We start from the raw sequence: 27,519 nt of genomic DNA on the forward strand, positions 1-27,519 counted from the left end.
AAACCTCTGTAATGCTTCATAATAACAATAATACCCTCCCTATCATTCAGCACTTAATGGCCAATTTAAGAGCATTAAACATTGTTAACAATCAATTTACCAGGTATTATTGTGCTTCTGTTTATAAATATCTAATTATATAGGTCATCTTGCTACCTTCCCTAGCCAGTTGTAGCACTTAACAGAGATGCACTGTGAAGAATAATTGCTAAGAATTCTATTACGCTGACTTCATTGGAAAAAAAAAAATCAGACCATCATGGGTTCCTCGGCTTTTATTTTGCGCTGACACTTTTCAGAACTTTTTTTTTCCCCAGGATCAGGTAATTAAAAGGGTATTGATGCAAAGGAGAGCAAAGCACCACATGGCTTGGCAAAGTGTTTCCATAAAGTTCTGTCCTGTAGCTGTGGATACAAACTCAAGCTGGTCATGTGCAGAACTCCAGCATGTTGAGCCCACTACCCCTCGGCACAGCCAAATGTTTCAGCAGCTGCCCTTTTGTCCTGTTTCTTAAATAAACAAAGAACAGATACAAATTAATGACCTAAATTTATGGCAAAACACACTGCCTTCCCAGAGCAAATAGCCTTCAAAGAACAGATGTTAAAATAACGTTTCTTCCTCACAGACACCCAAAGTAGCTACTTTGTGAGCATGTTAGTTTATATCATATAGAAATTAATAATTTGAAGCAATGTAATCAGGTTGTACAATGTGCACGCTTCCATTCCCACTCCCCCCTCGGGTTTCTTAAGCTCCCCAAGCCCGAGTAGAATAGTGTGATGTACCCTGTTCTTTTGGTTTTTGTTGGATAGCAGAATAGGTTCATTTCACTTTGTCAGTTTCCTTTTATTTTATTCTGTTTGGAGGGCAGAAAGGGATTAGGTGATCATTTTTGCCAGGGTTTTAAGTAACAGCTAACAATTTGATTATGTTAACATCAGAGCAACAACTCTGTTTCTTATAGACTCCCCGATGTCAGCAAATCTTCTTATTCCATTTACTCTGAACTGCAGTATCAAATGCAGAGGAAAATAGGATTGTCCCTGATAAGCATTGCTTAGAATTTGCTTACGGATTTTTTTCCTCCTCTCCGGGCAAATGTCAGTGACATATATAAATAAAATTAAAAAAAAAAAGAAAAGTGGCAGAAAAGACCCGAATCCTCATTTGGGGACAAGGGAACATTTTCCCTATCCAGGGACTTCATGGTATCCTCATAATTTATGGCAAATGGGAAGGCAAGTTAGGTCACCTCTATGCATGCAGTGGAAGCAAGAGGTACAGTATGTTCATTGGCCACACGTTGCGTATTCTCTTTAGACCACACTGTACAATATTTCCAATCTTATTCAATAATTTAATATACATTTTCTCGTCAAGATTCTTGGCAGCAGGCTATGCAGCTTGCAAGATGGACTGAAAATTCCACAGGTGGGCTGATTAGTGGGTGGCATTTCTGAATTCTAACAAGCTGTTAGCATTATGTCTGTTTGCTTTAGGTACAGATGTGAAATGATTTGACAGTAGATTTCAAAAGTGTGTGAGTACATTTTTGTATGTCAAACGATGGAAATATATTTTTTTATATTTCACACATCGATGGTATGCATTGTATTTATTAATTTCAGAAATTATATGCCACTGACGTGGAACAAAAAAAATCAATGCAGGCTCCATAATGTATAAAATGAACAGATTGGAGAAGCATCCCACCCCCAGCTAATCAGAAAGACTTCTCTTGTGCCTTAGAAGAAGTCAGAAGGTGGGAATATCATAGCCAGGAAATAAAACTCTTGAAAAAGTTTGTTTTAATTGGCGATAAGACATCTAACAAACACTCTGTGAAATGATTATGTGCTACATTTTTACAGTGACCCCCCCCACCCTATTAAAAACTTGTTTTCTAAAATTATTTCTGCATTTATAAATGGGATTTTCACGGAGACATGCATGAAGATTTAAGGGACTTAGCAGTATAGCATCATGAAAAAGCTCAGGACTTAAAATAAGAAAAAAAAAATGGGTTCCAGTCTGGAACTGATTCTATGATTATCTCTATGAGTCTCTACTTCCTCTTCTGTAAAATAAGGAGAATGATATTTTCTGTTTCAGACACTTACTAGCTGTGTGACCTTGAGCAAGTCACCTTAGTCTGCCTCAGTTTCCTCACCTATAAAATGAGCTCAAGAAGGAAATGACATACCACTCCAGTATTTTGCTAAGTAAACCCCAAATGGGGTCAGAGAGAGTCAGGCACAATAACTAAACAGCAAGTTCCTGAATCCAGTCCTGATACTCTATTCCTCTATATCATCTACACATCTACTTACTTAATATAGAATACCCTATATAAGAGCAATTATTTCTCCTTTTGGAAAGTAATATCTGAGAAATCCCCAGCTAATAAATTTAATTCCACAAGGCAAAGAGAGGTAGTGGGTATAGAAAATATTTGGAATCCCAGTTGTTCATATGAAATGGAAGCCAACTCACATGAGAAAGAAATGGCACCAGGAAAAAAAAATGGTGAACACAAGTCTAGACAGGGAAGACAAAATATACCAATTAGCACCTTAGAGCATTTTTATTACCAGCATTATCACAGAATTTGAGAGTTTGAAAGAACTTTAAAAATAATGTAAGACAGAGGTTCCCAACTTGAGTTATGTTTATTTTCATGGAACATAAGAAACTGCTCAAGAAGGTAGAGGAGAATATTTGGTAAATAGCTATTTTAATTTACTGAAATATTCCAGAAACTGCAAAGTGATTTCCAATCCACAAAGTTGTTGTAAAATGGATTCCCTTTATACTATTTCTTATATGTATATATATAGCAAATTCTGGCATTAATTTGCTTCCATGTTGAACAAGGGAGATTGGAAAAAAATTAATGAAAGCCCAGGAATACAAGGACTACAAAGAAAATAGAAAGAAACTTTTGATTTAAGGCAACTAGGTGGCACAATTGCTAGAACACAAGACTTGGGAGTCAAGATCAGAGTTTCACTCTTACTTCAGGGGGTTGTTAACTAGGTGACCTTAGATAAGTCACTTGACCTCTCTTCCAGCCTTAGTTTCCTCTTACCTTTGTAAGATGAAGAGAATAAAAGTATCTACCTCACAGGCTTGTTATGAGTATCAAATAAGTTAAATGCTTCTCAAACCTTAAAGTGTTATCTTAATGTTATTATTACTGATTAAGTCTAATAGTCTCATTTATTGGATGAGTTGATACAACTCCCAAAGTTACAGTTATTTAGTGCCAGTGTCTAGACCAAAATCCTGATCTCCTATTTAGCAATCCGAAGTACATGCTGCTGCCTTTGTTTGCATCTTCTCTACTATGTGCCATGAAATCAGCAAGAGGCATAATTTAATATGAACATAAGTGATCAGTTTTTCTGAGTTATTCCTGTAAAATCTTTTTTTGATCCCAAATTCATGTTTCAGAATGATCCTAGAGAACAATCACTGTAACTTATGGTTATTTTTAACCACACACACACAATACAAAAAAGACAAAGAAAATATATACTAAAATCTGTTCTTCTGTACCTAAAAAAAAATCAAAAAAATTTAAATTATAAAATAATTCACAATTAAATAATTTTCTTTAAATCCAATAAATTGGATACAGTAGCCCCATGCTTATAGTAGCTCAACTTATAAGGGTCCTTTCCATATTAACAGACTTCTGAGATGGAATCTCCCCTCTGGGCCATAACCATAGAATTTCCATTCCCTTTCTAATATTTTAACTATCTTGGAGCTACTTTCTCTTATTTGTGACTATCCCTCAATTAAAAGATATTTATTTTATTAAACATCTACCATGTACCAATAAACCAGCATTTATTTATTAAAGACCTACTATGTGTCAGATTTTAAGTCCTGGGGACATAGTAACAAAATAGAATAGTCCATCATCTCAAAGAATTTATATTCTATTAGGAAATACAAAATATCCATATGTGATCCATAGGTTCTCTGTTCAAACATGATATTCATATATGATTTACAATCTCGTGTGCATATGTGCATGCAGTCAGATAGTATTAAGTAGTTACTATGTCCCAGGCACTGGGCTAAATATTGGGTAAAATTCAAGATAATTTAGGGGGAAAAGAGAAGCATAAAGAATCTATGGGAACTTCCTATAGAAGGTGGATTCTGAGCTGAGTTTTAAAGGAAGGAAGAAATTATAAGAAGTAGTAGTGTGGAGGGAATGCATTTTCAGACAAGGCAGAGAGAGAAAGTGAGTTAGGGGTTAGTGTCATATGTTGCTGTTTCTCTTCCCTGCCTCTTCCATCTAGAAACCACTCATTTTATCTCTACCCTGGAGATGATGAAAATGGCAACGTCCATTCCTCTTCCCCTCTTCTAACCTGCCACTGGCATCATCAAATCATCCCTTACATGATTCCTTCTGCTCCTGGTCCCTGCTGCTATGGTCAATGCCAGAATTGGGAGGCTTGCAAGGAAGGGTCAAAATCTCTGCTACTGTTGCCAAGGTTGCATCAGGAGAAATATGTTCCTGGAATCTAATGTAGAACTCTGTTTTCCAAAAGAAAAAAATATTATAAATGATCGTTATAATCTAAAGTTCCATTAATCTCTTAACATTGCAGGTTAAATAATTTTGTGTGGAAATCTAGCGCCTGTTTTAATCAGGAAAATGCCTTTTAAGTTTCAAACAACTTACTTAAAAATAGCCCTTTGAAATATAACCAATTTTTAATTTGGATCTTACCAGTGAATGTGAAATATAATTCAGAAGAGTAGTCAGAAAGACCCTGATTCAAGTCCTGCCTCTTGAGCCAATTTGAGCCAAGGAAAGTCATTGCCACTCAATGTTCTGGGCCAGAGTTGTTGAACTGTGATCTTGAGTCCCAGATAGTCGACAACACTCTCACTTACAAGAACCATATTAAAACATAATTGAGAAATATGCAGCAAAAGAAATTAAAAATACAACAGAGATACTGTTAATCTGTGTTTTTCCAAGCCAATATGCAGCCTTCAGGCATTCCTTTTTCCTTAATTTTGACATCACTGATCTTGGCAATTCTATAGCTCCAAAAGAGATGTTGCCCTGCACTGACAGAGAAAATTGCCTCCTCTGGGAATTCTCTATACCAATGAAATCACAGATCCAGGCTCTAAGTATTGTCTATCACAGCATCACAACCTGAATATAGCAGTATCAAAAGGCACTCTGAAACCTCTTCTAGTATGAAACTACTCTTTGCTTGTTTTATTCTGTTGTTGTTGGTTTTTTTTAATATCTGTTACTACTGTCTGAAGACTTAACAATCTCCCTCAAATGAGGAATTGTTCTAGAATTTTTGGTGTCCATGCCAACAATTAAAATATAAAAGCCTATCTCCCGGGTTTTCCATAAACAAACTGGTTTTGGAGATAGGAAATCTAGGTTTAAGCCTTGATTCCACCACTGATCTAAGTGACATTGAAAAATTGCTTTCTTGCCTCTGAGCCTCGGTACCCTCCTTCATTAAATGGGGGGGTCCTGGAAGCTATGGGACTCAATGGGTAGAGTGCTGGCTCTGAAGTCAGTTCAAATCAGACCACAGACACTAGTTGGATGATCCTGGTCAAGTCATTTAACCTTTTTGCTTTAATCCATAGGAGAAGAAAATGACAAAATACTAGCTCAGTAGGAAGAGGGCTAGACCTGAAATCTAGAATTAGCTCAAATCTGACTGCAAATACTAGCTTACTTGCTCTATGATCAAGAGTAAATTATTTGTCTTTCCTTTGTCTACCTCAGTTTCCTCAATTGTAAAACAGGAACATTACTAGCACTTACCTCCCATCATCGCGTATTAGCTCTGTGATCTTGAATAAATCATTTGTCTTTCTTCTGTCTGTCTCAGTTCCCTCAAATACAAAACAGGAATCATAATTGTACTTACCTTCCAGTATTATTACGAGGACAATACATGTAAAACACTTAATAATGTGCTTAGTAAATGCTTATTCCCTCCCCCTTTCCTTCCTGACTCCAAAGTCCAGCATCCCATGCACCCATTTCATACCTCACCCCATCCCAGAATGCCTCTCTCACTATTTCCTGAACAAAATTTACGTATGAGATTCATAAAGATCACTGTCAATAGATACTTCATATGGAGAATTGGGTATTTGAAATGAGTTTATTGCCTTTTCAATCTAATTAAAGTGTGTCACTAGCATACAACTCACTCCCAGAAATAATACAGGCAGCAGGCATGCAACTAAAACACAGTGTACATGAGAGGGCTGTAGCTGTGAGGGGATCTCGATATTCTGGGTCAACACTGGGAAGGTTTTTTTTTTAGGTACGGAAAGCTATCGGGTGTTATTGCGAGGTGGAGTGCTTTGATGTATTTTCCCATCCAAATGACTCTTGGAGAGAAGTCAGTGTTCACAAACACGATGTGACCTTTCTTCCATTTGTCCAGCTGCTTTGGATTGTCTCCGTTCACCTGTTGGAGCCCAGCTGCTCCGTGATGCCATCACATGCCTGACATAGACTAGAGCCTAGTCCCAGATCTGCAGCAAAACTCCCCAAGAGCATGAAGCCCACACACGTTACCTGAGCTCCTTGAAATATTCCTGACCTCCTAAGTCTGATCACAGCCAATCAAATGCCTTACAAAAAGGCTTTTATTTACAGCAGAGGAGGAAATATAATTCATATTTGAAAAAAGATTGCTTTGTTGAAATGTGTGACCCTTCTACATGAAAATGCTGTTCACTGACCTGCTGACGGTGGGATGCATCCTGTGAGAAGTTCATTCAGGAGAAATGATGGATTTGCGTAGATCCATCCACACTCTCCTTTTCGCAGGCCTCCCTCTTGCCCAACGGCATGCATTTGTGAGACAGCTGGCCCTGTTAGGAAGGCCAGCATGTGGTTGCTGATGGAAGAAACTACCTGCCCATACAGGGCCAAAGTCTCACTGACACTGTGCTCTTACCATATCAACTCAGGCGCAAGCAATAGATTCTACTTTAAACCATTCTACAGTTGAAAAATTTATAATGAAGATGAGAATTTCTATTTGAACAGTTCCTATCAAAAAAAAAAAAAAACAAGAAGAAAAATACAACAGAAAGCCACATTCTACTTGGGGGTCATTCTAGTTGTTTGTTTGTTTGACAATGAAAAGTCCCAATTTTTTTCCAAGGGAGAAAAAGAAAAGTAATTTTAGATTTTTAAAACATGACAAATAGTAAGAAAACTAAAGAGGGTAAGCCTCTGCTAGCAGAGCAATGGCAAAGCATTGAAGTTCAGCTTTTATGGTTTACAGTTTTTCAAGATTCCCTTGAAAGATGAATAAACTCAAAGAATCTACAATCTGGCAGGATGTTTTGTGAGCTTATCAAATACAATTGCTCAGTGGATTACATAAAGGTCAACTACTCAAAGATCTGTGCATTCTAGTTTTATCCATTCTCTGTTTTATCCTTCATTTGCTGTGTGATTATTAATAAAATGCTCAACTTCTCTGAGCTCTAGCTGTTAGGTTTTTTGTTTTTTTTCATTCTGTGAATAGAAAAAAGTCAGACTGCCACGTTGATGCATTTTCCCTAAAAGGTATACCACTGAGAAGAAGAAGTGAGATAGGAAAACTTCTGCAAGTATAAAAGGCTAACTAAATTGCATGCAAGTATGACTTTTCTTTGTCAAAGAAAAGCAACCTCTAATTCCAAAATACTCACATATTGGAGATATGTCTTTTTTACATTTTGCATTTTAACATAATTTTTTAATATTTTAAACAATGTCTAATAATTTCCTGTGGCAGCTGTTCAATGTATTAAAAAATAAAAAGGGAATCCCTCTTTCTACTCTTTGTTTTTGTTTGAAGCAACCTTTGGTCCCTATTACATTTTTATCTGCCAGGGTTGGTGGGATGTCAATATATTTTCCATTTTAGTTACTGCTGCTTCTTGGATATTCCTAGAGTTTTCCAGGCACAGGAAAAGATACAGCCTTTGCAAATCAAAGTCTCCCCTCAAGTCTTATTGTCAAAGGTGGACCATATTCCCTAAATTTTACTGGCTTGCTAATTCTAATTCAGTCTGATGAACTTCAAAAGATAAATCTGCGATTCTTGACATTGCATATTGGTTTGGTCAAATAAAATACCATAGTGGTAATATACATATATAGTAGTCATTTGGTTAGTTCCCAAATTGGAAATTCTAGAAAATATATGAAAATTTCCAAAAGGGGGTTGAAAATAGCCCCATGCTGCACACAGGGTAAGCTGGAAACAGCTGTTCAGTGGAGGGGATAATGGATGGCTAGTCTGGAGAGCAGTGCTGGGGGGATGGCTAGTGATGCTGGGCGTAAAGCAAGGATCCTCCTGTTAGGGAGAAGGGAGAGCGTCGGGGCAATAAATCAAGTCAGGAATTCAAATCATTGTATTTGCAATGAGGATTTACTTCTCAGTATGTTGCATTTTTCTGTTCATAATTCTCTATAGTGGGAAAAAAAGATGGAAAGACAATTTATGTAACCATTTACTTTATGGATGATTTAGGAAGTTGTTGAGCTAAAATGTGGTTCTCATTTTAAAAGCTCTCTTCTAATGAAGACTCATTGGAACTTCTCTTGGCTAGCCACAAATTCAGGCATAGGAATTCTCCCCACTTAAAGAAAAGTTACATTCATTGGATACAAATTTACTTCTTTTGAAAAAGACTTAAAGACTGGCATTACTCACCACCTGAGCCTTTGATTGTTTTCTGAGCCTTTTTCAGGTTCCCTTATCTTAACAGTACTGCCCTCTATATGTCCATGTAGTATTTATTAAACATTAACTATTATGGTTAAAGGAACGTTAACAGTCAATCTTGTTTTAAGATCTTCCATTGAATTTTATAATTGCCACTGACTAGACTATACACTGGCTTTTCCAAATCTTTCCATGCCATTTATTCATCCTTCCTTAAAATATATTGCATAGCTCTCAAAACCAACAATCAGTTAAATTGAATAAATAATAAAGATAAATTTGAAAACAATTTTTAAAACGCCATCCTATATTTTCATCCTTTTTTATAGATTACAAAACAATTCCCCATCTGTTTTTGGATGTTATTGATTCCATAGTGTTTCTGCTTGTTTTTCTTTTTCCTTAAGTAAAAATCCAAATATTTTATTTTCCCCCCTACCCCCCATAAAATTCCTTTAGTGTAATTTCTATATGATTTGGTTGACTAGTTTTTTCTAAATCCACCCTCTCCCATAAATGAGTTTAAGCTTTGTCAGGATTCAAAACCTATGTTCTGCAAAAGATAAAGCTCAGAATTAAACCAGTTTCCCCTTGGAAAGCAGGAGCACTTTATGGCTCAGGATCCATCTCACCATTTTCTTCTCTTAAGCTAGGAAGCTCATAGTTAAAGTTACAGAGGAATAGCCTTGGAACAAAACTGGCCCTTTTGCTGGGAGGACTGGAGGGTGGCACTGTGCTCCACAGGGTACCAGCATTCTCTTGATGCTGATACAGAAAGAAGGGTCACTATAGTGCCAGGACCAGAACAGCAGGGTCAGCTGCCACCTTGTTGGCATGTCCTCATTTGACACAGTGCCTAAAGATAACAAAACCGAACCATAGGAAAAACAGAAGAATTCCATTAGATATAGGATACATCTCACGGGAGAACTGAGCAGCCTCCAATCTGCCAAAGTTTAGTGAGTAATGAACACAGCCCCTGAAAAAAATCAAGGATTCCACAATTTTTAACCACGCTCCATGATTTTTCTGTCCCTATCAGCAATTTTAAATGTATGCACCTCTGTTGCCTACCCAACAGTGCTGAATTGGCAGCTTAGAAAGGTGTACCTTCTCTTACATAGAGGGGCTGCTTTGCTCAGTGTGAAGAGATAAGAAGCATTTACCATTTGATGTGATATAAAATGAGAGGTTGGATGACTGGGGTGGTGGTTGTAGGAATAATAGAAATATTGGGAAGAAAAGCAGAGAAGATGGATAATATAAGGAAGAGCAAGAAAGCAGGCAACATCTCACTGCTATTTGCCTCTTTCATGGAACGCAACCTGAGGAGAAGGAAAAGTAAGAGATGCAAGCTATTGGAGAAGTTGTGGGGAATTTTTTTAACACCTACAAAATGGGACACACTCAAAAAAGGAGAGTTGAAGTATTATACCTTAAGTATACTAACTGGGACACCCAAACAGTGACAAGAACATTGAAAGCAAGTAGGTACAACCACCCAAGGACTGTACAATCGAACTTCCATTAATTGGAACGCTTTGAGGTCTGTGGGGTCCTGAGTAACTGAATTTCTGCTTGACTAAGAGTTGACCCATTTTAGTGGGTATGTTTTAAGACTGAATGGTTCTAAAATACATCAGCCCACTTTGCTGATTTTGTAAATATAGTGACATGATCAGAACTGAATCTTTCTTTGAACACTGGACAGCATACTCTTCATTAGAATTATTATTATGAACAAGAATTCCTAGTGTACAGGACTGTGGATGATGGTGTGATGGCTTAGCAGATTGGAATGAGTATGTACTTAGTCCTCAGGACATGCCCTAGAGGGTTTTCTTAAAATAAATCCTTAATACATACTTCTCATCTTGTCATCTGCCTTTCAACTAAAAAGGGAGAAAGTGAAAACAATTTCAATGAATTGAAGCTTCTAATCAGTTGGGTTATAGTTTATTGAGATTCACTATGTTTCAGATGTAGTAAGTTATGGTTTCTTCAGCCTAAAAATCCTACATCTAAATTTTCTGGCATCTCCCTTAAAAAAACGGAAATTGTCATAGCATAAACCCAGCCAGGAATCCTCCAGATTTTTGATGACTCTACACCAGTGATTTTTTTTTTTTTTTTTTTTTTTGCAATACCTAAGGTATGTAGAAAAATCCTCAAATGTTTCTGGGAACTACATTTATCTTGTCACCATGACTTTTAAAAAATGAATTTAATGGACTTTATGTAATACTTACTCCTCCCTGTCCCCACCCCAGGTGGGAGGGTGTCAGGAAATCAAATAAACAGTTCATTTTCCAAAAAGGCTGAGAATCACTGCTGTTCCCCTCTCACCACTGAGATGCCACCATCTGTGGATGGGATGAGGTGTATGTGCATTTACCAGGTCCAGAAAAACCAAACGGTAAGAAAGACAGAAAGCAAATAATACATAATTAGATTGGACCTGGGGAGGAACTTTGCAAGGCCTGAAGTAAAGCCAAGTTTCCAGGCTAATCTGAACACTCTGGAAAATCAGCTGTGATATCTTCAATGACTGTAAGTGGTTAAAGTCTCCATTTTTGCTTTCATCTGCAAAATAGCACTTCACAACCCAGGGGCTTCTCACATTATGTGGGAGAATTGTCCCAATACCAGTCTTGGAAGGAAAAGTACCCCCTCCTGGGCCTTTCGAGCAAATCTTCCTATCCAAGGACTGACCCTACTTAGATTTAAAGAGTTGACAAGATCACAGCCCAAGATGGTATGACAGCAGTTTTATTAATAACTATTATCACAGCAGATGGAAAAACTGTAGACAAAACTTTGCATATAATGTGTCTACCACAAAAAATGCTCGATGAAACAGAAGGATTGTTAGCTACCACAGAAATTTTTTTTTCCGCATTTTTCCTTCTTAATGGGATAAAAATGTTGAATTTTTGCCCATTCTTTTGCAATACTTTTTTCACAATTCTCTAATGCCTTTCATTTGAGAATTATTATTCACATGTGAAATCCACTACTTAATAGTTGCAGGTATAATACTTCCCAAAAAAGTAAAGTTTTAAATCCATGCATCCAGTATGTTTGAGTGGAAGGGGATAAATGAGATTAATTTGGTGTTTCTTTGGGTTCAGTGGAAAGATTACTGGACTTCAGGTTAAGAGAACATGGATTCAAATCCGGTCTCTGACATTTGCTGTGTAACCATAAGCTAATCATTTAACCTCTCAGATTCAATGTCCTTATCTGTAAAAAGGGATTTATATTAGCACCTATCTCACAAGGCTCTTGTGAGGAGCAAACCAGATAATGTCTATAAAGTGCTTCACAAACCTCAAAGCACCATATAAATGTTAGCTATTATTAGGTGCTCTCCGTCTGCTACATCCAGCTGTCCCTCTAGTACTGGGAGAAATTGAATTCCTCATCACCAGAACATCTTTCAAGTCTTTGGGTTGTTCCCTTTTGTCTTTATCTTTTGTTTTTTAATTTAGTTTACAGTACAAATAGCCATGGCAGACATTAGCCATTAATTCTGGAATCCGGAGCCAGCATCTCTCAATCCCATTTTATTCTTCCTCTCCATTCCCCTCCCACCTCACAATCCCATTCTCACTCCGTTCAGCTCAATTCAGCGAGGGTCTTCCTCTCCCACTTTTACTGCCTTTGGAGGTTGAAAGCCCCCTCCATCTTCTGCACATCTGCCGTAGGACAGATAGTCCGTTAGGACTGCATGAAGGCGGGCACAGCTCTTAGCACCGGCACTCAGACAATGGGAGAATGACCAGTTCCAAAGCAGCAAAAAAGGAAAAACATCCTCCTGCTTTTGTTCCAAAAGAGCCTTCCAATACTCAGCAAAGTTGCCAGTGGTTGCCTGGTTCTTCAAACACAGACTGGGCTTGCCTTTTCCTGTACCAAAGCTTCTGAATCAGGGAACCCACTCCAGAAGCTTAGCTTAATTACCCTGATCTTCAGAGAGGCTAGAAAACTCCCTCAGCTGAATGCTTAACAAACTGAACTTCAACTGCCAAGAGATGTTTGTCATGGATGTTAGTCAGAGTATTAATTATTATTAGTGAGCACTGGGGTGCAAAGGATCTTCTTAAACCGCTTGCCTTGCCCCCCACTCTTAAGTGGGAGTCAAAAATAAAAAGGGGGGATGGGAACCTGGCAATTTTAATCTATTAAATAAACATGAGCACCAAATGGTATTCAGTCATTTCAGTCCTATTTGATTTGTCATGACTTTATTTGGGCTTTTCTAGGCCAAAATACTGGCGTGCTTTGCCATTTCTTTCTCCAGCTCATTTTACAGATGAGAAACTGAGACAAAGAGAGTAAAGTGACTTCTCCAGGATCACACAGCTAGGAAGTACCTGAGAATGGATTTCAACTCAAGTCTTCCTGACTTCAGCATCAGCACTGTCAGCTGTGCTACGTTGCTGCAAGTACATCCCTGAAAATCTAGTAGACAGAAAGAAAATATAGTAAAATCAACAATGATTAGCATTTATATAATGTTTTATGTTCTAGAAAGTGTTTCCAATTATTATCCAAATTTTATCCTCACAGCAAACCTAGGAGGTAGTTTCTAATACTGTCCCCATTTTACATATGAGGGAATTAAGGTAAACAGAAGCTAATTTAGTGACTTGTCTAATATTGTATGAGGTCGGACATGTGCGGCTGTTTCTGTTCCACCAATCTGGACAATCTCCTCCCTTGTACCCTGCTCTTTCTTCAGACCTTCTAAGCCCATGTGAGTAAATTGGCTGATTTGTATTAATATGATTTAATAGAAAAACTCATGACTCCAAGGTCAGAGGATCTAGATTCAACTTCCATCTCTGATAGTGGCTGATATTAGCACCTATCTCACAAGGCTTTTATAAGGAGTAAACGAGATAATGTCTCTGATGTTTCTCCCTATGTAACCTTAGAGAAGTAACCTAACTTAACTTTCCTGGGCTTCCATTTCCTCACCTCTAAAATGAGAGCATTGGATTAGAGAGTGCTGTTCCTCTCACCTCTTATTTAATGATTTTCTCTTTCTCTCTCCTTTCCTCCCTCTCTTTCTCTCTCTAGGTCTCTTCTCCCTTTCTTCTTCTTCTCTCATTCAAGATTCATCTCTCCTGTGTTTCCCTTCAATTGTACTGTTTTCATAAGTGGGTACCAAGAAGCCACTTAGATATTGTGTTTTGAGGGATGTGAGGAAGCCCTCCATGTTCTCAAAATGTCTCTCAAAACACCTCTCGTGCTCCTTAAAATCCCATCATTGAGATTTGTTTCTTTTAGCGTTGGAGATCTTTTGGTCTTTAAGAGTTCCCTATAAAAGCCAAATACTCTTTTGAAGTGTAATTCCTTCCAGGGGTCCTCAAACTATGGTCCGCGGGCCAGATGCAGAAGCTGAGGACTGTTTATCCCCCTCATCCAGGGCTATGAAGTTTCTTTATTTAAAGGCCCACAAAACAAAGTTTTTGTTTTTACTATAGTCCTGCCCTCCAACAGTTTGAGGGACAGTGAACTGGCCCCCTATTTAAAAAGTTTGAGGACCCCTACGTGCCTTTATCAGCTAAACCTAAAGTGTGAGCCTTTACAATTCTCAGAGAACAAATCCCTTGCTAACCTAAAATAAGTGGTTGGGGCCAGGCAGGAAACTTGGAAATGGGAGGTGAGATGGAGAAGGGGATGCTTCAGGATGCTGGAAGAGAAAGGGGAAGGCATCAAAAACAAACTTTACAACTGTGTATAAGTTCAGATCAAAATACTGCATTTCCCAGGACCTCAGTGATCTCCTTGATAAAAGGAAAAAGTACATAAGCCAATGCAATAAGAAGAGAAATGGTCAACTGAAGGGAGAGGGGGTAATCTTTACAGAAAATTTCTCTATTAAAGATCTGGTATCCAAAATATGTAGGAAAATGAAACAAATATATGATCTTAAAAGCCATTCCCAAATAGATAAGACATCAAAAGATAGTAAAAGCAATTTTTTTAAATAAGAAAAAAATACAAGCTATCAACAACTATATGAAAAATTTCTCCATACCATGAATAATAAAAGAAAAACAAACAAAACTGTGTTTCTACCTCATGCTCATCAAATCAACTAAGATGAAAAACATTAAAAGTCATAATCAGTGGAGGAGCTGCGAGAGGATAGGAATCCTACTCCATTTTAGGTGAAGGTATGAATGGAGCTAACAATTCTAGAAAGTCCTTTGGAATATATCCTTCAAATCATTGAACTTTTCATATCTTTTGACCAAGGCATATATTCTAAAGAAATCAAAGTATGAAAGAACCCCTGTAAAATTACTTATAGAAGTACTTTCTCCTGACCTTTTTGGTCAAGACAGTTAAAGACAAAGGGGTATCCATCACATAGGAAAAATAATTGAATTTAATTGTAGTATAAAATTTAACAAATTTAAAAATAAAAACAAAATGAAAATTTATTTAATTTAATTTTTTAAAATTTTAATAAAATGAATTGAATATAACCATTTCAGAGAAAACTAGGAAGATATTCATGAAATTATACAGAGAGAAGTGAAAAGAATTAAAAGAACAATTTATACAATTACAATAATATTGAAGAAAACTACTTTTAAAAATTACAGAATTTAAATCAATAAAGTGACTTCTTATGACTTAAGAAAACTGATGAAACCTGCCTCCTACCTCTTAGCTGACAGGTGAAGGACCATGGGTCTCAAACTTTTTAGTCTTAAAACCTATTTACACAATTGAAAATTATTGAATTCTCCAAAAGCTTTTGTTTATCTGGTTTATAGCTATTGATATTTATCATATTAGAAATTAAAACAGATACAATTTTAAAATATTTGTTTGGATTGAAATTGTTAATATGTCCATAAGTAACACTTGAAAAAATTAAAATAACTGCTTTCCAGAATAAAAAAAAATAGTGAAAAAAGTGACCTTGTTTTGCATGTTTTTGTATATCTCTTTAATGCCTAGCTTAATAGAAGATGGTTGAATTTTCATATAACCTTTTGCATTCAGACTGTTATATTATTTTGGTTAAAATCGGTGAAGGAAATCTGGCCTTCCTTACACATACATGTAGTTGGAAAAGAGTGGAGCATTTTAATACGCAAATGATATTTTAGAATTTTACCAAAATATTAATGTTGAGAGTCCCCTGAAAGAATCTTTGGGTTGCCTTTACCATGGACCACATTTTGGGAACTATTGAATGATAGGAACAGAATGAGACATATATTTTTTGACAACACAAATATATTAAATTATTGCTCTTGATTATATTTGTTGCAAGGGAGGCGTTAGAGAGTGATTTGGGAAAAGTAATAAAGATTTTTTTTAAAAGAAAATATCAATAATTTTAAATTACACACATACACACACACAAAAAAAAAAAATCAAAAAGAAGTTCCAAAGGGGAACAAACAAGGCAATGTTGTTGTTATTATGGTAAGTATATATTCTCAATTTTCTCCAAGCTGCACCCAGCTGTGTCAGCTCTTTATCCTTAAGCATCATTCCAGGCCTGAAATTCACACATTGGAAGTACCGTCCACTACTGTGACCTCTCCCTGTGATTGGTTTCTTCCAGAATTTCCATCAAGGAATATGCCATGTCTCATTCTTCTCCAGGGTGTACTCCAGACTAGCTTTATCCTGCTCCACTCCTTACTTTCCCTCCATTCTTTTTAGTGCCTTTTTACATGTTATTTTCCTCCATTAGAATGTGAGCTCCTTAAGGACCTGGACTCAGAGGTGGGTTAAATCCAACTCACACTAGTTCAGGTGTTAAGTTTTTGTCTAATACTGAAGATGCATTTTCATCGTAGAAATTCCAAAATGACATAAACCAGGGCTTGTTTTATCATTTTGTTGGTCGACGACAGTTAATTAAGTGATAGGGAAAATATTAATAATGCAAATTAAATTTAAAAGTGCATTATATCTTTGCAGAGAGACAATTGTTAAAATATTTACTAATTCGCCTCTGACAGGCACTGTCTATTTGTATTTCCAGAGTAGTACTTGGCATGTATCTAATTATTAGTTTTCAAGTCTTGTGACTTCTACCCAGACAAAATCCCTCACATCCATTTCCTTTTTTTTTCTCCAATTACCCCATGCTAGTTCAAGTCCCCATTACCTCTCATCTGGATGTTATAATAGCTTCCTAACAGATCTCTGTCTGTCCATTTTCTTCCCTTCCTCATCTAGTTCTTCCCATAGTTGATAAATGTTTAGTATTTAATAGTCGGTATTTAATGCTTGTCTTTGATCATATAAAGCCTTCACCAAAGAACTTTAGTGTTTCCCTATTGATCAAAAGATATAATTTGATAAGACACAGGAATGAAGTCAACTTGAACCAGTTCATCCTATCTCCATGGTCCAGCTCATCCTGTTCCCACTGACACAAAGATAGTCCTAATTCCAGAGACTGTCTTATTAACATATCTAAAGAAACCTTCAACTGCTTGCTTCTCATAACTCAGACTTGAATTTCTTCTTGACTAGGACACACCCTAACTCCTCCCTATCTCCCTAGATCCTACCTGACCTTTAAAAAGCTCCTTCAAAAAAATTACCCTGGCATGGATTCTGTCAATATAAAGTAATTATTAAATAAAAAATTTAAAAAAAAAAAAAAAGCTCCTTCACTCACACTGGCTGCTAAATCATTTTTTATTTTGCCTATGAGTCTTTATATCAATAAAGGGCTATAATAATGCCTGATGTGAATTCTTCACATTATGACCTGCTCTCCCTCAACCTACTACTTACTCAAATTCATTAGGTTAATCTTGAAGGCCTAGTCTATTTCTGAATTGGCTCTATTCTGCCTTTCCAGATTTATTTCCTCCCATTTCCCTTCATACAAATCATATTCCAGCCAAAGTAGACTACTATCCTCAATCTTGATCTACACTCCTCTGTCCCCCTAATTGAAAGTTACTCACCATTATCTCTGTCAATTGAAGCTTTTCTATGCCTTAACTCACATGCCATTTTCTCCACAAAACCTTCTCTGATGACCATAGCTTATTGTTATATATGTCTCTCTTCAGATTTCTCTCACATTCTGTCTTCTGTCATAATTGTGATTGTATCTCTATTGAGTTTAAGTTGCTTGAGGGAAAGGACAATGTTGTAATTCATCTCTATATCCCTATAGTGCATAGGAGTTATGTAATAAATATTTATTGAATTGTTTAATGCAGCTGGGAGAATTTCTATGGGTAGGGAAGATTTTTTTTTTAATTTTTCTTTAATAGAAAATGAAGGAGTATAGTTTCTTCCTTAATACATATTAAAAAAAAAAAAAGGAATAGGTAGGAACAAAATGACAAAGTGGGTGGCTATGAGACATTAGGATATAAAATAAAGGATTATATTTCCCGGATGCACAAGATTTAATTTCTTAAGTCCCTTAGTGTGTATTTGTGGAGGGGGGAATCAATGGGAAGAGCAGAATAAATGTCTGCTTAAAAGCCAGTCCTTTCTAAGCTTATTTTAGGAGAGCAGCTGCAAATTTCAGAGAGCTAGTAAGTCTTCTTATAGATCAGGCCATCAGTCAATAAGCATTTATTAAGTATTTACTACGTGCCAGGAACTATGCTAAATACTAAGGGATACAAATCCAGACAAAAAACAGCTTTACCCTCAAGAAACTCAAATCCTAATGAGAAAAACAAACATCAAAATAAGTAGGTACTTATATGTATATATACAGAGTAGAAAGAAAATGATCTCAAGTGAGAAGTTAGGGAACTATTGAAACCAAGGAAGGCTTCCTTCATTGAGTTGAGTCTTGAGGGAAACTAGGGAAGCTAAAAGGCAGAGTTAAGGAAGGAAAGTATTCTAAGTATGAAGGATGGCCAATTTAAAGGCACATAGATGGGGGAGATGGGTTGTCCTATTAGGGAGGGTTGGGTTAGGCAATAATGAATTTTGTTTTGAATATGTTCCTTTTGAGATGCCTATAAAACATCAATTTTAAGATATTCAAAAGGCAAATGTTGATATAGGATTGGAGCCCATGGGATACCAAGGCCAAATATATAGATACAGTAATTATATGTATAGAGAAGATAATTGAACCCATGGGTACTGATAAGATCACAAGGGAAATAGTGTAGAGGGAAAATAGAAGGGATCCTCGGACAGAGCCTTGGGAGACACCTGTGGTTAGTAGATGTGATATCAATGAAGATCCAGCAAAAGAGGCTAATAAGAAACAATCAGAAAGATAGGAAGAAAATGAGAAAGAATCAATATCACTGCTACCTAGAATGGAGAAAGTATCCAAAAAAAGGTTGCTCAATAGTGCCAAAGATTGCAAAGAGGAAAAAGAAAATAGGGAACTGGGAAAAGGCCATTAGATTTAGCAGTTAATAAAGCCCTGAGGACTTTAGAAAAGTTGATTTCAATTCAGAAGCCAGTCTGCAGAAGGTTATGAAAAAATGAGAAGAAAGGAAACAAACCAAGTAGCATAGACAACTTTCTCAGAGTTTAGCTTTAAAAATATAGACCAAGAGAAAGGAGGCGTCATAGCACATTATCTAGTGGGGATGGTTGAATTAAATGAAGATTGATTTTTATTGCTATTGTTGTTTTAAGGATGGGGGATACATGGTGAGATGTTTTAACTATCAAGCAAAGATGTAATAGGAAAGAATAAAGATTTGTGAAAATGGAGATGACAGTGGGGGCAATCTACTGGAAGAGATGAGAAGAGATAAGATCAAGGAAGGGTATGTTGTAGCAAAGTTGGCTTTGGCAAGGAGATGGACTCTCTTCTGAAGCAGAAATCATTGGTCTTTTTTGAAAATGAAGGAGTGAATAATAACTAAAGCAGATATAATGGAGGAAGATGTCCAAGTAATATGAAATAAGAAAAGGGAACTTTAACTCAATGGCCTCAATTTTTTCACTAAAGCATTATATAAGATTCTCAGCAAAGAAGTGGTACAGGGGGATGTGGTGAAAGTTTTGAGGAGAAAAAAGGATATTTAGAATGGCAGCTGTAGAGAACAGAATTGGTTATGGAGGAGTACAATAACTACTTTGCTTCAGCAAGGATCCATTTGAGATTATATAACCTGAGATCATATAGCCATTTGCAATGAATACAATCAATATGGTTTCATGATTTTCTCTGGTTTTTCACCCAGCAGCATAAATAAGTATGAAAGAGCCAGATGGTAGTCCAGGATTGAAGTTTGACTGATATCTTTCGCTCTTAAAAGAATCATTCATCTTTGATGTAGCACATATAGACCATCTGACTGTCATAGGTAAAATTGCCAGGTGGTAGGATTTTAAGGGTTCCAGAAAGGTTCTACATCCCTAAATATCTCCCCCAATGACTTATCAAAGTTTCAAAAAATTTTACCTTTAGAGACTCATTCTTTTGGATTAAATCATTACAGTGTAGACATTATATATATACACATATATATATGTGTATTTATGTATGTATGTATATCTCTTTTCCCCATCAGAATGCAAACTCCTTTTGAATAGGAATTGTTTCATTCTTTGTTATTGTATTTCCGATTCTTAACACAATATCTGTTGATTGATTTATTAATAACTTAATTTCACCTAGCCTTATCTGTAAAATGAAGATAATACTTATAGTATCTATTTCACAAGGAAGAAGAAAGTATGTTGGCAATAAATTGTGAAGAAATTATTTTGTATGTCTTAAATTGTTTGATATGCATGAATTATTTATTGTTATTGTTTTGTATCCTCATCATTTTCAGGAGTCTCATAAAAAAATCCAAGTGCTGCTGGGGGTAGAGGGTAACTTCTTAAGACATGAGGTACATGTTAGCATGAAATAGTAATGAATCAACCAATCATCATCTAGCAAAGTTCTCAAAGAAATAACATATTTGACAAAAGAGGAGGAAAGGTAGAGAGACAGAAAAATATAAGGGGAGATTAGACCTAAGAGGCAGAATCTCAGTGCAATAATGCCCAGCACAAAACCATGGGATAACCAGGAGAAAGCCAATAGGAAAGAAAGGGGAGGAGCAAGGGTACAGTGCAAATACTGCCTATTTCAGAGTTCTAAGGAGAACAGGATAACACCTGAGCTCCCATTTCAGGGTATTCTTATTCACAGTACTCTTCGCGGGGGGGCTCTCATTTCTTTTTTATGGAGAAGGAGACCTCTCTGGTCTTCCTGCCTCAAAGTCTTCCCATATCCAATCCACCTGCCATAGCAGTGCTGCCCCAGTAATTTTTCTACTCCATTGCTATGATAATGTTACTCTTCAAGGCAGCCAGGAGGCTCAGCCTAAAAGATTTCAGCTAACCCTGACCATTTTGAGCTAGATCTAGTCCTACTAATTTAACCAAAATAATTATCTAAATTAATCTTCAAAACATTTATATATCTATCTTAGTATAGGTGATAGAACATCAGGAAGTTCAAATCTGAGCTCTGGAACCCTGAAAAAAATCACTTAACATCTATTTACCTCAATTTCCTCAATTGTAAAATGGGAATAATAATAATTCCTTCACAGGGGATTTCAAGGATCAAATGAGATCATATTTGTAAAGTCCTTATTACAGTGTCTAGAATATAGTAGGTGCTCAATAAATGCTTATTCCTCTCTTCCTCTCCCCCATACAAACATGCTTTATGGAAATAGCACAACAGGGGAAGGAAGGGAAGTGCATGGAAAAGCACTAGATCTAGAATCACTGAGTTCAAAATCCTTCTCTGACATTTAGTATATGTAACCTTGGACAATCAGCCAACAAGCACTTCTTAAGTATTAGAAATTAGGCACTGCATCCAGCACTGATGATACAAAAACAAAAGTCAAAATAGATATAGATCCTGTTTTTAAGGGGTTTATATCCTCATAGAATAGACAGGTTCATTTAAACTACATATTTTGTCATTGTTGTTCAGACATGTTCTACTCTTTATGACCTCATTTAGGGTTTTCTTAGCAAAGATACTTGTTTCACCATTTTCTTTTTCAGCTCATTTCACAGATGAGGAAACTGAGACAGCGTAAAGTGTCTTCTCCAAGGTATCTAAGTGTCTAAGGCCAGATCTGAACTCAGGAAGATGAATTTTTTTGACTTTATGCCTACAACTCTATCCACTGTATGATTCACCTTCCCCATAACTATACATATGTTTGCAAAATTAATACAAGATAGTTTGAAAAGAGAATACCAGTTTTAGCCTTAGTTTTCACATCTATGAAATGGATCTAAAATAACTATAGTATTTCTTTCTGTGGGTTGAGGAAAGTGCTATGTAAATCTTAAAGTCCTGATATGAATATAAAGAATTGATGCTTCAAAATATTTAGGGGCTTTCCATTATCAATCAAAATATTTAAATTCATCTTCCTAACACTTAAAATCAACCTGTCACATAACTTATATTATTTCCTTTTATGTATTTTACATTGCATAAAAAATTAGATCACTCTGTCTTTTGTTTTTGTCTTGTTCTCTCCCATCTCTGCAACCTTGCTTGTGCCCACACTCAGGTTTGAAATAAACTCTCGCTAGCTCTCCACATGTCCCCTGGTTGTCTACATCTCCCTCTCCCATCCATCAAGGCAGAATTGATATCTCATCATTCAAAAGTCATCTCTGATGTAGCCCTTTCTCCTGATATTTTCCTCTTCTAGGTAAGCGTAACCTTTCACTCCTAATATTTGGCAGAGAATTTTAGCTAGCTTTCCTTTTCTTCCATTATATTCTGCTTTATATCATGTTTATTTGTGAATTTGTGATATATTCCACCACAGTTAGAATACAAGTTCCCTGAAGATAAGAATTCTATTTTTTTAATCTTGTATTCTGAGTGTCTTGCAAATAGTAAGTGCTTAATAAATGTTTCTTGAGAAGAACTGAATATAGTGGAATTGAACAAACTCTTCTTAACATCAGTAAAAACAATAATACCTCATATGTATATAATAAATCACCTTGTAATTTTTTAAATGCTGTAGCATTCAATATTTAATTAATTTGATTTTCACCTTCTGAACTCTTCAGGGATTGCTATCTGTTTTCATGTGAAGGAAAAGAGCTCTAGACAGCTTAGTGAATTAAGCACAGTCATGTGTGTAATATATGGCAGACAGAACTAGAGCACAGGACTCCTGACATACAGTGCTCTTCCCATTACACTGCACTTTTACCCTTTGAAAATATAGTAAGGATATGTCCAAAGGACTATAAAACTTTGCACATCCTTTGATCCAGTAGTATCACTACTGGATCTGTATCCCAAAGAGATCATAAATAAAGGAAAAGATCCGACATGTGCAAAAAAATTTATAGCTGCTCTTTATGTGGTGGCAAGGAATTGGAAAATATATGCCTATCAATCAGGGAATGATTAAATAATATAAGATACATATATAACAATAGATGGTATATATAGTATACCATGGAATAATGGTATTCCATTATTGTTCTGTAAAAATTGATGAATGGGATGATTTCAGAAAGGTCTAAAAAGACTTACATGAACTGCTGCTGAGTGAAACAAGCAGAATCAGGAAAATATTGTACAAAGCAATAGCAGGAATGTGTAATGATCAGCTATGATTTGGTTCTTCTTGGCTGTTCACTGATCCAAAGCAATTCCAATAAACTTGGTATAGAAAATGCCATCTGCATCCAGATCACCATACTGTTTTCACTTTTTCCTTGTGGTTTTTCCCTTTTGTTCTGATTTTTCTCTCCCAACATGATTCATACGGAAATATATATAAAAAATGAATGTACATATATAACAAAAAGCAGTTTTTATGCATAACTGGGGAAAATAAAAATAATAATAATAAAAATTAAATTTAAAAATTTACATATATATATATATTGGAGAGGAAAACATCAGGGTAGGATAACTCTAAGGATCAGTGCCTCCGGAGGATTAGTAGGCCTGGGAAGAGAAAGAGAACTGGAGAAGTTCTTGTCTTCCTGCAATTCTCTGAGTTAAGAATTGTCGTTCCACAAATTCCTTGCTCACTATTATATTTCCTATGCTTCATTTACCCTAGATTGGTAAATAAGATTTTTCTCTTTCAAGAATAAAACAATTTCTTCTTTCTCTATATCTATGTGTCTTTCTTTTTCTCCGTATCTCTTTCTGTTTCTGAGTCTTGCTGTGTATGTTTCTTAGTTTCTGTGTGTGGGTTTTTTGATCTCTCTGTGTCTATCTTCTCCTTTATCTCTGTCTCTATGTCTCTCTTCCCTTTCCAGTCCTACATCCTGTGAATCTGTCTTCCTTTTAGAATCCCAGCTCTCCTTTGCCCTTATCATAGTCTTCTTCCTACACTATATAAACAAGAAACCTGGAAAAACAAAACAAAACAAAGTTTTTTTGGTCTAGGTGGTAGAACACCCTGATTCACTAAATTGGTTCCTTACTTGGTACTTTCTCACTCATGTTTCTTTCCCCATCCTAACTTGATGATGAACTTCCTGTCCAAATAGTGACTTGAATTAGGGACATCCTGCTCAGCCCCACCCCACTGGGTACCCAGCCCTGAGAGCAATCAGGCATTTTCCCAGTAACTTGTAGGGTAACATTTTGTACTGTTCTAGAAGTGGGGGAGGAAGCTTATTACCCTTGCACTGAATTATTGCTAGTTATGCACATCTTTCTCTCCCATAATACAACAAGGGAGTAGAAACTGTGTCCTTCATCTTTGTAACCCCTGTGGTCCCTTCCACATAGTTAAACATTTAATTAATACTTGTTGAAATAACCAATGAACAAATGAATGAATAACTGATAAAAGAACATTTATCAGTCACTCTGGTTTTCATAGAGCTTTGCCCTCCAGTTTCTGGCCCTTTCTTAGCAATGTAGCTTACCTCCCACTGCTCACCAAAATGAATCTTCTACTTTAATCAGGTTGTCCCTCACTGTCCCCTGAACATACTGTGCTTTGTTCTGCTTCCATGCTTTTGCCCACATTTTTCCCCAACCAATGATAGCCTCCCACCCTTATGACTGCCTGTCTAAAATCATAGCTAACATTCAAGACACAGCTTAAAAGACCTGTTACTCCATGAAACATGCCCAAACTATTTGAAACCAAATTGATTTCTTTGTTCTCTAAATTCCTGTAACACTTTAATGTTTGAATGATTCATTTCGGTATCATATCAGTTGCTATACTGACCTTCCTGCCCAAACTTCTTGTGACACTTGTTTAACACCTTGGGATGTAATTTTGTGTCTTATAAAGTAGCTCTTTTTGTGAGTGTCTTAATATATAAAATCAATGAACTCTGAGACCATAGTTTATTCAAACTTAGTATCTCTTCTGGTTCCTATCACTCTACACATAGTAGGTATTTAATAAATGTTTTGCTCTTGTTCTACATTATTTTATATTAATAGGCAATCCAAAATTCTGCACTTTGGTGCAACATATTCACTTGGGAATGAGGCACACTCCACTTGGAAATTCTGCTATTTCCTCATCAGTATGCTGAAAATAGAGTGTACCCTATTTCTATAATTTTCTAAGTAATTCATAATTCCAAGAACTTATAATTTGTAAATATGTATGACATCTTTGACCCTCCTTTGTTTCTGTATAGTTGCTTGCCAAATTTCATTCCTTGATTTTTTTTTTTTTAACTAGGGATAAAAACTGGACCCGTGATGTCACTGACTTAGAGAACTGCTAAATAAAGAAAACCACTCTACGTATGCAGCGAGCATCTTCTCTGAAACTTATAAACTTGGGCAATAATCTAGAGCACTTATGGTTATGTTACTTGCACAGGATCATACAGTCAAATGTATTGTAGAGATGAGACTCGCACCCAGGTCTTTTTTAATCAAGCCCAACTTCCTATTTATCATATATATATCCTGTGCAATAGGCATTAGTTTCTTGCCAGCTGTGTTATTCTAGACAAGTCATTTAGCCTCTGCCTCATTTTTCTTCAAGTGTAAAACTGGACTCATAATAGTATATACCCCACATGGTTGTTTTATGGAACAAGTGAGATAATATTTGTAAAGTTCTCATTATATCTGACACATACATAAATACTTGTTATTTTCTTTCCTCTTCTGAATTCTGAACATTTTATTCTTTATCAACTCATATATTTTCCTCATACTCCTTTCAATTCTTTATACTTCTCTTTCCTTACACTGTATTAATATTCTGCTACATTCGTGTTCTATAAACTGTTTAACCATTTACCAATCCATGGGCATCAGTTTTGTTTCCAGTTCTTTTATCACACACATATACATAAACACCATATCCAAACACAAATATTTTAGTATATATGTCTTTCTTTCCATCTATGATCTCTTTGGGGTAAAGGCTAAGCAGTTGAATGCACCACCAATTTTTAAAAGAATTATTTGGAGACATTTAGGTGGCACAATGGATAGAGTACCAGCCCTGAAGTCAGGAGGACCTGAATTCAAATTTGGCCTCAGACACTTAACACTTTTTAGCTGTGTGACCCTGGGCAAGTCACTTAACCCCAATTGCCTCAGTTAAAAAAAATATATTAAATATCTTTAGGTTTAACAATATTGTCTGTATTTGACTTAATTTTTGCTTCTTGTCTTTATCTGGGATGACATTTCTGTGATTTATTAATTTTGATTTAGTTATACTGTTCTCATTAGCAATGGAAGGTGCACTGGAAAAAATGGAAAGTGCATCCAGTCAATCTGTACAATTCAAGAATCAGTATCATATACTGAATCATATAATCATACTTTCATAAAATCTTTCAGTTGTAAAGGACCTCAAAAGTCATCCAGTCTTATGTTCATGCAAAATATAAATACTGTCAAAAAGTCATCTGGCCTCTACTCAAAATATAAGCCCATGAAACATCCTTTATGATCTTTTATCATAATGATCCCATTCTCTGAATTGTATTGCACAATATCAATGATTAAATATTATTTTGCTCTTTCATTGCTTCACATGTTTTGTCTCTTTATCTAGATTGTAAGCTCTTCTGAACAGGAGTTATGCCTTATATTTTTGTACTAGTATAGGTCCACACACTATTTGCAAAATAGTCTTTGAATGATTCTTCCAATATTGTCTAAATATTTTCCAACTAATTACATGCATGGGAAAAACAAAGTGGGTGAAAACTATATATTGTTTATATTATGAGATGCCCTGGGTAGGCTTTCTTAAGTTAGTCTATAAGTATATATCTTTTAGATGGGTACTATAGATGCACAATGAACTAGCACATGGAAATTATTCAATATTTTTAATTTTTCCGGATTGCTCACTGCCACAAAATTTCATTTAAAAAATCATTCCTGTGATTCTGCATTTTTCTTTGCATCCAACTTTGCAGATCCCTTAACCCTTTAACCCCTTTGGGAATCTATGGACCCCAAGTTAAGAACCCCTGCTTTTGGTATATGATCCTATTTTATATGTGAGCTGTACAATTCTGGTAACTGAGAGCTGTGGACTCAATTATCAAATATAGAACTTTTGTCTCAGAGAAAATTTGGAGTTTCCCCATCACTCTATGTTTCAATCAAATCGGCTAACTTGACACTACGTTACTAGACCAAAAATAATGAGTCTTTTTTACATTGTCATCACTTATTTCCTTACCTATTTTTTACCACATATTTTCTTACCTATTTTTTGACTTTGTTCAAGGTTCAGTTTAGGGTTCATCTGTGACACAGAGCCTTTCTTGAATCACCTATGTATTAGTGCTCTTTCTTCTTCCTTT

General features: G+C 36.0%; 1 long non-coding RNA gene across 1 annotated transcript; it reads right to left on the reverse strand.

The window, feature by feature from the left end:
- Positions 1–260: 260 nt before the first annotated feature.
- On the reverse strand, positions 261–6,998 carry LOC127563494 (uncharacterized). Its single transcript, XR_007953974.1, has 6 exons — positions 6,770–6,998; positions 5,835–5,905; positions 4,758–4,919; positions 4,424–4,561; positions 2,498–2,542; positions 261–510 (listed from the first exon to the last, which is right to left on the reverse strand). It is a non-coding gene; the product is annotated as an uncharacterized LOC127563494 (long non-coding RNA).
- Between the last annotated feature and the right edge of the window lie 20,521 nt (positions 6,999–27,519).

This window comes from Antechinus flavipes, chromosome 4 (genome assembly GCF_016432865.1).
Source record: "Antechinus flavipes isolate AdamAnt ecotype Samford, QLD, Australia chromosome 4, AdamAnt_v2, whole genome shotgun sequence".
NCBI lineage: Eukaryota > Metazoa > Chordata > Mammalia > Dasyuromorphia > Dasyuridae > Antechinus > Antechinus flavipes.